Here is a 9768-nt window from a genome sequence, read left to right as displayed (position 1 = left end):
CACTGCTCCCTGCCTTTAGGAAAAAGCCACATGGATAGATCCCTGTGGTGCGGAAATGAAGCCTCCTGCCAACAGCTACACAGGTGAACTTGAAAGTGATTCCCCGACCCTACATAATTCTTCAGAGACTACGGGCATGGCCAATAGTTTGTAATCTTGTGAGAAAGTCTGAGCCAGAACCACCCAGCTGAGCCATTCGGTGATTCCCTACCCCTCAGAAACTGTAAGATAATAAATGTTGTTTCAAGCTGCTAACTGTGGAGGGTAACTTTCTACACAGCAGTAGATAACTACTACAGCATGAAATCCCACACATTTCTCACCAAAACCCTATGATGAAGGCAATGACAGCACCTTCTGATCAAGGAAGATACAGAGTCAGTGAAATCAAGGAACTTGTCTAAGATGTCGTGAATATAAACCCAGGTCAGACACCTGCTATCTCTCAGAGAACAAAAATATCACATTTCCCTAGCCCAAATAACCTTACCTTTAAAGTCCATCACTCTGTTATCATTTGGGATTTTTGACATCTGGTAATAATAAGGGCAGTGATTATTAAAAATATACCAAGGGAACCTGTTTGCATAACCCATTAACGTTCAAGGTTTCATGGTCGTGATTTCCAAGTAGAGAAATGACAACACATTGGAAGGAACAGATGAGTTGAAAGGAGAATCTGAAAATGGCATAGTTAAAATCATGTGTAGGTATTTTTAGCACAAAGAAGTCCTGTTTTGGCAGACACTGCTAAAACATAGGGCCATTTTCAGGTGCTGTATTTAGAAAATCAGCTAATGTCATAGCAAAATGATTGCTTGTTGAGAATACAGATGAGCCTTGAAAAAATGAAGGAGATTTTAAGAACATAGGCCCATTTCTATGTGGCCCTTATTGAAGCAGAGGAGGGGACCACCAAGAAGCAGGACTCTGGGGTCCAATCTCCATCAGCCTCCAATTTTAAGTGAAAAAGTGGGTCTGCTGTGCAAACACAGCTTCACGACAAATCCTTGGATGTCTTTTTCTTCTAGCCAGACTGCTGCCCCTAAAATACTCCTGTAGAGAAGTTCTGGGGAAGCTTTGGGGAGCAGCAAATTTGAGCCATATAGATGGATACAGAGAGGACTGAGGGGTGTTAAGCATATTAAATTAAGATGTGAAGCAATGATTCTCATTCATGGAGTCCTGAAACACTGGTGGGTCGAGGTTGGTGTGTGAGGTGTGTACAAGACCTATGCAATTATTGATTAAATTACTGGCTTTTTCAAATGATTTTTTAAAACAGAAAACAAACGGGAGAACTTATCATAACATCTTTTACCCTCATGTGTGATGTGTGTATGTGATGTGTGTGTAACTATGTTTTGTATCTATAGCTTATGCAATTTACACATTTAAAGTGTACAGTTCGATGGGTTTTCATGTACTCAGAGTTGTGGGACCATCACCACAGCCAATCTTAGATATTTTTATTACCCCCCCAAAGAAGTCCATACCCATTAGCAGTCACTCCCCATTCCTCATTCCCCTCTCGGCCTTAGGCAACCTACTCATCTACTTTTTATCTCTACAGATTTGCCTACTCTGGACACTTCCATAAATAGATCATACAAATGTGGTGTTTTGTGACTAGCTTTTTTTACTTAGCATAATCTTTTTCAAGGTTCATCCATGCTGTAGCATGTATCACTACTTCATTCTTTCTTATGAATGAATAATGGTCTATTGTGTGAATATATCACATTTTATTTATCCCTTCATCAGTTGATGGCCATATGCTTTGTCTGCACTTTTTGGCTATTATGAATAATGCTGCTATGAATATTTGTGTACAGGTATTGTGTAAACACACATTTTCATTGCTCTTGGGCATACACCTAGGAGTGGAATTGCTAGGTCATCTGGTAACTCTGTCTAACATTTTGAGGAACTGTCAGGTGGTTTCCCAAACCATCTGTACCATTTAGGAGGGTTCCCATCAGCAATGGATGAGGGTTCTGGTTTTTCCACATCCTCCTCAACTATTGTTATTATCTGCCTTTTAAATTATAGTGATTCTAGAGGTTTGTATCCTTCTCTGTTTTTATCTTATTTTTGCTTCCCTTGCCCAATGTTCATCTGTTTTGTTTCTTAAATTCCACATGAGTGAAATCATATGATTATTTGTCTTTTTCTGACTGATTTATTTCACTTAGCATAATATACTCTAATTCCAACCGTGTTGCTGCAAATAGCAAGATTTCATTCTTTTTGATCTCTGAGTAATATTCCATTGTGTGTACCACATCTTTTTTTATCCATTCTTCGGCCGTGGGATATTTGGGCCCTTTCCATACTTTTGCTATCGACGATAGCGCTGCTGTAAACATTGGGGTGCATGTGTCCGTTTGAATCAGCATTTTTTGTTCCATAGTAGTTGCAATTGCTGGGTCATAGGATAGTTCTATTTTTAATTTTTTGAGGAACTTCCATACTGTTTCCCAGAGTGTGGTTGCACCAGTTTGCATTCCCACCTGCAGTGCAAAAGGATTCCTTCTTCTCCTCATCCTCGCCAACATCTGTTGTTGCCTGAAGTATTAATGTTAGCCATTCTGACAGGTGTGAGGTGGTAACTCGTGGTTTTGATTTGTATTTCCCTGATGATGAGTGAAGTTGAGCATTTTTTTCATGTGTCAGTTGGCCATCTGGATGTCTTCTTTGGAAAAGTGTCTATTCATGCCTTTTGTCCATTTCTTCACTGGATTAGTTGTTTTTTGGGTGTTGAGTTTGATACTCAAGTTGTTTTTTGGGTGTTGAGTGTTGAGATTTTGGATACTAACCCTTTATCTGATATGTCGTTTGCAATATCTTCTCCCATTCTGTCGGTTGCCTTTTAGTTTTGCTGATTTTTCCTTTGCTGTGCAGAAGCTTTTTATTTTGATGAGGTCCCAATAGTTCATTTTTGCTTTTGTTTCCCTTGCCTCTGAGACATGTTGAGTAAGAAGTTGCTGTAGCCGAGGTCAAAGAGGTTGTTACCTGTTTTCTCCTCTAGGATTTTGATGGCCTCCTGTCTTACATTTAGGTCTTTTAACCATTTTGAGTTTATTTTTGTGTATGGTGTAAGAAAGTGGTTCAGGTTCATTCTTCTTCATGTCACTGTTCAGTTTTCCCAACACCATTTGCTGAAGAGACTGCCTTTTTTCTATTGGATATTCTTTCCTGCTTTGTCAAAGATTAGTTGGCCATACAGCTGTGGATCCGTTTCCGAGTTCTCTACTCTGTTCCATTCTGAGTTCTCTACTCTGTTTTTGTGCCAGTACCATAATGTCTTGATTCCAGCTTTGAAATACAGCTTGAAGTCTGGAATTGTGATGCCTCCAGATTTGATTTTCTCTTTCAACTTTACTTTGGCTATTTGGGGTCTTTTCTGGTTCCATACACATTTTAGAACGGTTGTTCTAGCTCTGTGAAAAATGCTGGTGTTATTTTGATAGGGATTGAATTGAATATGTAGATTGCTTTGGGTAGTATCGACATTTTAACAATATTTGTTCTTCCTATCCAGGAGCATGGAATCTTTTTCCATTTCTTTGTGTCTTCTTCAATTTCTCTCATAACTTTCTTCAATTTCTCTCATAACTCAGTGTATAGCTCTTTCACCTCTTTGGTTAGGTTTATTCCTAAGTATTTTATGGTTTTTGGCACAATTGTGAAGAGGGCTGGTTCCTTGATTTCTCTTTCTGCTGCTTCATTATTGCTGTATAGAAATGCAACCGATTTCTGTACATTGAATTTATATCCTGTGCTTTTGCTGAATTTGTGGCAGTTCTAGCAGTTTTTTGGTGGTCTTTTGGGTTTTCCATGTAGGGTATCACGTCATCTGCAAGGAGTGAAAGTTTGGCTTCCTCCTTGCTGATTTGGATACTTATTTCTTTTGGTTGTCTGAGTGCTGAGGCTAGGACTCCCAATACTATGTTGAACAACAGTGGTGAGAGTGGATATCCTTGTCATGTTCCTGGCCGTAGGGGGAAAGCTCTCAGTTTTTCCCCATTGAGGATGATATCAGTTGTGGGTCTTTCATATGTGGCCTGTTTGATCTTGAGGTATGTTTCTTCTATCGCTACTTTCTTGAGGGTTTTTATAAAAAAACTATGCTATATTTTGTCAAATGTTTTTTCTGCATCTATTGAAAGGATCATGTGGTTCTTATCCTTTCTTTTATTAATGTGATGTATCACATTGATTGATTTGTGGATATTGCACCAGCCTTGCATCCCAGGAATAAATCCCACTTGTCATGGTAAATAATTCTTTTAATGTATTGTTGGATCCAATTTGCCAGTATCTTGTTGAAAATTTTTGCATCCGTGTTCATCAGGGAAATTGGTCTGAAATTCTCCTTTTTAGTGGACCCTTTGTCAGGTTTTGGAATCAAGGTAATATTGGCCATGTAGAATGAGTTTGGAAGTTCTCCTTCCATTTCTATGTTTTTGGAACAGTTTCAGAAGAATAGGGGTTAACTCTTCTTTAAATGTTTGGTAGAATTCCCCTAGAAAGTCATCTAGCTCTGTACTCTTTTTCTGGGGAGACATTTGATTTCTGATTAAGTTTCTTTATTGGTTATGGGTCTGTTCAAATTTTCTATTTCTATTTCTTCAGTTTTGGTGGTTTATATGTTTCTAGGAATTTGTCCATTTCTTCCCAGTTTGTTGGCATATAATTGTTCATACTATTCTCTTATTGTTTGCATTTCTGTAGCATTAGTTGTGATCTCTCCTCTTTCATTCATGATTTTATTTATTTGGGTCCTTTTGTTTTTCTTTTTTATCAATCTGGCTAGGGGTTTATGAATTTTGTTAATGCTTTCAAAGAACCAACTCCTTGGTTTTTGTTGTTGTTGTTGTTCTGTTGTTTTTTTTTTTTTAATTTCAATATCATTTAATTTCTTCTGTAACTTTATTATTTCTCTTCTTCTGCAGGTTTTGGGCTTTATTTGCTGCTCTGTTTCCAGCTCTGTTAGGTGTAAGGTTAGGTTGTGTATTTGAACCTTTCTTCCTTCTTTAGGGTGGCCTGGATTGCTATATACTTCCCTCTTATGACCACCTTTGCTGCCTCTCAGAGGTTTTGGACTGTCGTGTTTTCTTTTTCCTTGGCTTCCGTGTACTTTTTTTTTTTTTTTTTTTTTTTTTTTTAATTTTTTTTTTTTTTTTTCAACGTTTTTTTTTTTATTTTATTTTTGGGACAGAGAGAGACAGAGCATGAACGGGGGAGGGGCAGAGAGAGAGGGAGACACAGAATCGGAAACAGGCTCCAGGCTCCGAGCCATCGGCCCAGAGCCTGACGCGGGGCTCAAACTCACGGACCGCGAGATCGTGACCTGGCTGAAGTCGGAGGCTTAACCGACTGCGCCACCCAGGCGCCCCTTCCGTGTACTTTTTAATTCATCTTTAATTTCTTGATTAACCCATTCATTCTTTAGTAGGATGTTCTTTAATGTCCAAGTATTCATGGTCTTTCCAAATTTTTTCTTGTGGTTGATTTCGAGTTTCATAGCATTCTGGTCTGAAAATATGCATGGTATGATCTCGATCTTTCTGTACTTGTTGAGAGCTGATTTGTGACCCAGTATGTGATCTATTTTGGAGAATGTTCCATGTGCATTTGAGAAGAATGTGTATTCTGCTGCCTTAGAATGAAATGTTCTGAATATATCTGTTAAGTCCATCTGGTCCAGGGTGTTACTCAACACCATTGTTTCCTTGTCGATTTTCTGCTTAGATGATCTGTCCATTGTTGTAAGTGGGGTGAAGTCCCCTATTATTATGGTATTATTATCAAAGAGTTTCTTTATGCTTGTCATTAATTGATTTATATATTTTGCTACTCCACATTGGGGGCATAAATATTTATAATTGTTAGATCTTCTTGGTGGATAGATCCCTTAATTATGATATAATGCCCCATTCATCTCCTTTCGCAGTCTTTGTTTTAAAATCGAGTTTGTCTGATATGACTACTCCAGCTTTCTTTTGATGACCATTTTCATGACTGGCGGTTCTCCATCCCCTTACTTTCAACCTGCAGGTATCTTTAGGTCTACAGTGAGTTTCTTGTAAGCAGCTATAGATGGGTCTTGTTTTCTTATCCATTCTGATACCCTATGTCTTTTGATTGGAGCATTTAGTCCATTGGCATTTTGAGTGAGTACTGAAAGATATGAATTTAATGCAATTGTGTTGCCATAGAGTTGGTGCTTCTGGTGACATTCTGTGGTCCTTTCTAGTCTTTGTTGCTTTTGTTCTTTTTTGTTTTTTTCATCTTTTCTCCACTCAAAGAATCCCCCTTAAAATTTCTTGCAGGGCTGGTTCACTGGTCACAAACTCCTTTCGTTTTTGTGTGTCTGGGAAACTCTTTATCATTCCTTCTGTTTTGAATGACAGCTTTGCTGAATAAAGAATTCTCGGCTGCATATTTTTCCAATTCAGGATGTTGAATATATCCTGCCACACTCCTTTCTGGCCTGCCAAGTTTCTGTGGATAGGTCGTCTGTGAACCTTTTCTGTCTTCTCTCATAGGTTAAGGAATTTTTCCCTTGCTACTTTCATAATTCTCTCCTTGTCTGTGCATTTTGTGAATTTGACTATGATATGCCATGGTAATGGTTGGTTTTTGTTGGATCTAATGGAAGTTCTCTGTGCTTCTTGGATTTTGATGTCTGTGTCCTTCCCCAGACAGGAAAGTTTTCCACTATAGTTTTCCACTATAATTTGCTCACATAAACCTTCAGCCACCTTTTCTTTCTCTTCATCTTCTGGGACTCCTATGATTCAGATGTTATTCCTTTTTAATAAATCACTGAGTTCTCTAAGTCTTGTATTGTGATCTTTTGCTTTTGTTTACCTCTTTTTTCTTCTTCATTATTCTCCATAATTTTATTGTCTACATCGCTGATTTGCTGCTCTGCTTTGTTCAACCTTGCCATCATGGCATCCATTTTAGATTACATCTCGGTTATAGCATTTTTAATTTTATCCTGACTACATTTTATTTCTTTTATCTCCACAGAAAGGGATTCTCTGCTGTCTTCTATTGTGGTTTTCATTTACATCTCCTTGATAATTAATGATGCCAAGTATTTTTTCATATGCTTTTTGGTACATGAAGACATTTGTATATATTCTCTGGAAAAAAGTCTATTCAGATTCTTTGCCCATTTATAAAAAATGCATTCTTTTTTATTATTGGGTTGGAAGTGTTCTTTATATATATTCTGGATATATAATCCCTTACCAGATATGTGATTTACAAATATTTTCTCCCATTCTGTGGAATGTCTTTTCACTTTCCTGATGGTGTCCTTTGAAGTACAAAGTCTACTGATAATGTCTAATTTTTCAATGTTTCCTTTCATTGTTCATGCTTTCAGTGTCATATCTAGAAGGCTTTACCTAACCTGAGGTCAAGATTATTTACTTTTATAGTTTCTTCTAAGAAGTTTATAGTTTTAGCTCTTACATTTAGGTCTATCGCTTATTTTGAATTAATTCTCATGTATGCTGTAAAGAAGATACCCAGCTTTGCATGAAGAAACCTCACAACGAGTTACTTTTTCAAGAAGAAGCAAAAGAATGAGCTTCTTGATGCTTGGCCTTTCATTATTGCATTTAAAATTCAAATGATTAGGTTCTAGCTTTTGCTGTGGTCCTGATTTCCCTTTTATTTCCTTCCTCCCTCCCTCCCTCCTTTCTTTTTAACCTTCCTTCCTCTTTCTTTTCTCTTTCTTTCTTCCTTCCTTCCTTTCTTTCTTTATCTTTCTTTCTTTCTTTCTTTCTTTCTTTCTTTCTCTTTTTATAGTTGTTGTCAACTTCTGTTCTTATTCCCCTAAGCAACACCTGCTGTACACCTGTTACTTCACCATGTAATGAAGGGGAATATGTACAAGACATAGACTCTGCCATAAAGGGGTTTACAATTCAGTTGAGGTAGCGAGTGTCACATATATCAAATGTTAACTCAGGGGACCTGGGTGACTCAGTCAGTTAAGTGTCAGACTTTGGCTCAGGTCATGTTCTTGTGGTTCTTTAGCTCGAGGCCCCACATTTGACAATGCAGAGACTGCGTGGGATTCTCTCTCTCTCCCTCTGTCTCTTTGTCTCTCCCCTACTAGCTCTATCTCTCTCTCCCTCTCTCAAAATAGATTAAAAAGGGGCGCCTGGGTGGCTCAGTCGGTTAAGCGTCCGACTTCAGCTCAGGTCACGATCTCGCGGTCTGTGAGTTCGAGCCCCGCGTCGGGCTCTGGGCTGATGGCTCAGAGCCTGGAGCCTGCTTCCCATTCTGTGTCTCCCTCTCTCTCTCTGCCCCGCCCCGTTCATGCTCTCTCTCTCTGTCTCAAAAATAAATAAACGTTAAAAAAAGAAAAAGAAAAAAAAAATAGATTAAAAAAAAAAAAGTTAACCCCTAAGGTCAGTAACAACCTAAGGCTCAAACTGGTCCCAGGAACACAGTGAAATGTTTGTATTGTGGCAAAATGACAAAGTCATATATAGATCAATGGAGTACAATCAAAGAGATGTGGATATGAGAGCACTCAAACACTGCTGGTGGAAATGTAACATGGTGTAGCCACTTTGGAAAACAGATTGGTAGTTCCTTAAATGGCTAGGCTTAATGTTGCCAATTCTAATCCTATAGAAGTGAAAACATATCCAGACAAAAACTTGTACACAAATGTTTATAGCAGCATTATTCATAAGAGCCAAAAAGTGGGAAAAAACCCCAAAACATCCATTAACTGATGAATGAATAAATAAAATGCAGTATGTCCATATAAAAGAATATTATTCAGCCATTTCAAGATACATGTTACAACACAATGAACCTTGGAATGGTTATGCTAATTGAAAGAAGCTAGTCACAAAAGCCCACAGATTATATGATTCCATTTACTTAAAAAATGTTCATAATAGGCAAATGCATAATCAGAAAGTAGATGAGTAGCTGCTTCAGGCTTGAGGGGCAGGGCGATAGGGATGTGACAGCTGGAGTGTGAGATTTCCTTTTGAGGTGATGAAAACATTCTAAAATTGACTGTGGTGATGGTTGCACAACTCTGAACTTACCAAAAATAATTTATTTGTAAAAATTTAGTGGGTGAATTATATGATGCATGAATTATATCTCAATAAAGTTGTTATGAAAAAACAAAACAAAACAAACAAGGGCTCCTTGGTGGCTCAGTGGTTAAACATCTGGCTCTTGATCTCAGCTCAGGTCTTGATGTCAGGGTCTTGAGGTCAAGCCTCACCTTTGGTTCCTCACTGGGCACAAAGCCTACTTAAGCAAACAAACAAAAAACAAACAAAGAAACAAAGACAACCAAAGCCAGAGGGATGAGGAAAAGGGAGAGATAAGTGCAGGTTGGGAGGTCTAAAAAGGCTTCATAACAAAGGGCTCAACTCTTCATCCATCTATTCATTTGTTTATCCATGAAGTATGCATTGAGCATTTACATGTACCAGATATTGTTCTAGATACAAGGGATACAGCAGTGAACAGAACAAAGCCCTTGCCCTGAAAAACAAAACATAGTTAGAAGAAGGATAAAATGGAGAAGGGGCTACATATCAGTGGTTGAAGAAAGTTAAGACCTGACTGAAGAGTGGGAGCAAGCCAGAGTAGAAGCTCTGCAGGAAAAGCTTTCCAGACAGAAGGAACAGCATGTACAAAGGCCTCAAGGCAGGAGCATGCCTATGCATTGGAGATAGAATAAAAGGGTACCTAAAGTGGAAG

The sequence above is a fragment of the Panthera onca genome, chromosome B3 (genome assembly GCF_046562875.1).
Source record: "Panthera onca isolate mPanOnc1 chromosome B3, mPanOnc1 haplotype 2, whole genome shotgun sequence".
NCBI lineage: Eukaryota > Metazoa > Chordata > Mammalia > Carnivora > Felidae > Panthera > Panthera onca.
Note: the sequence above shows the minus strand (reverse complement) of the source record.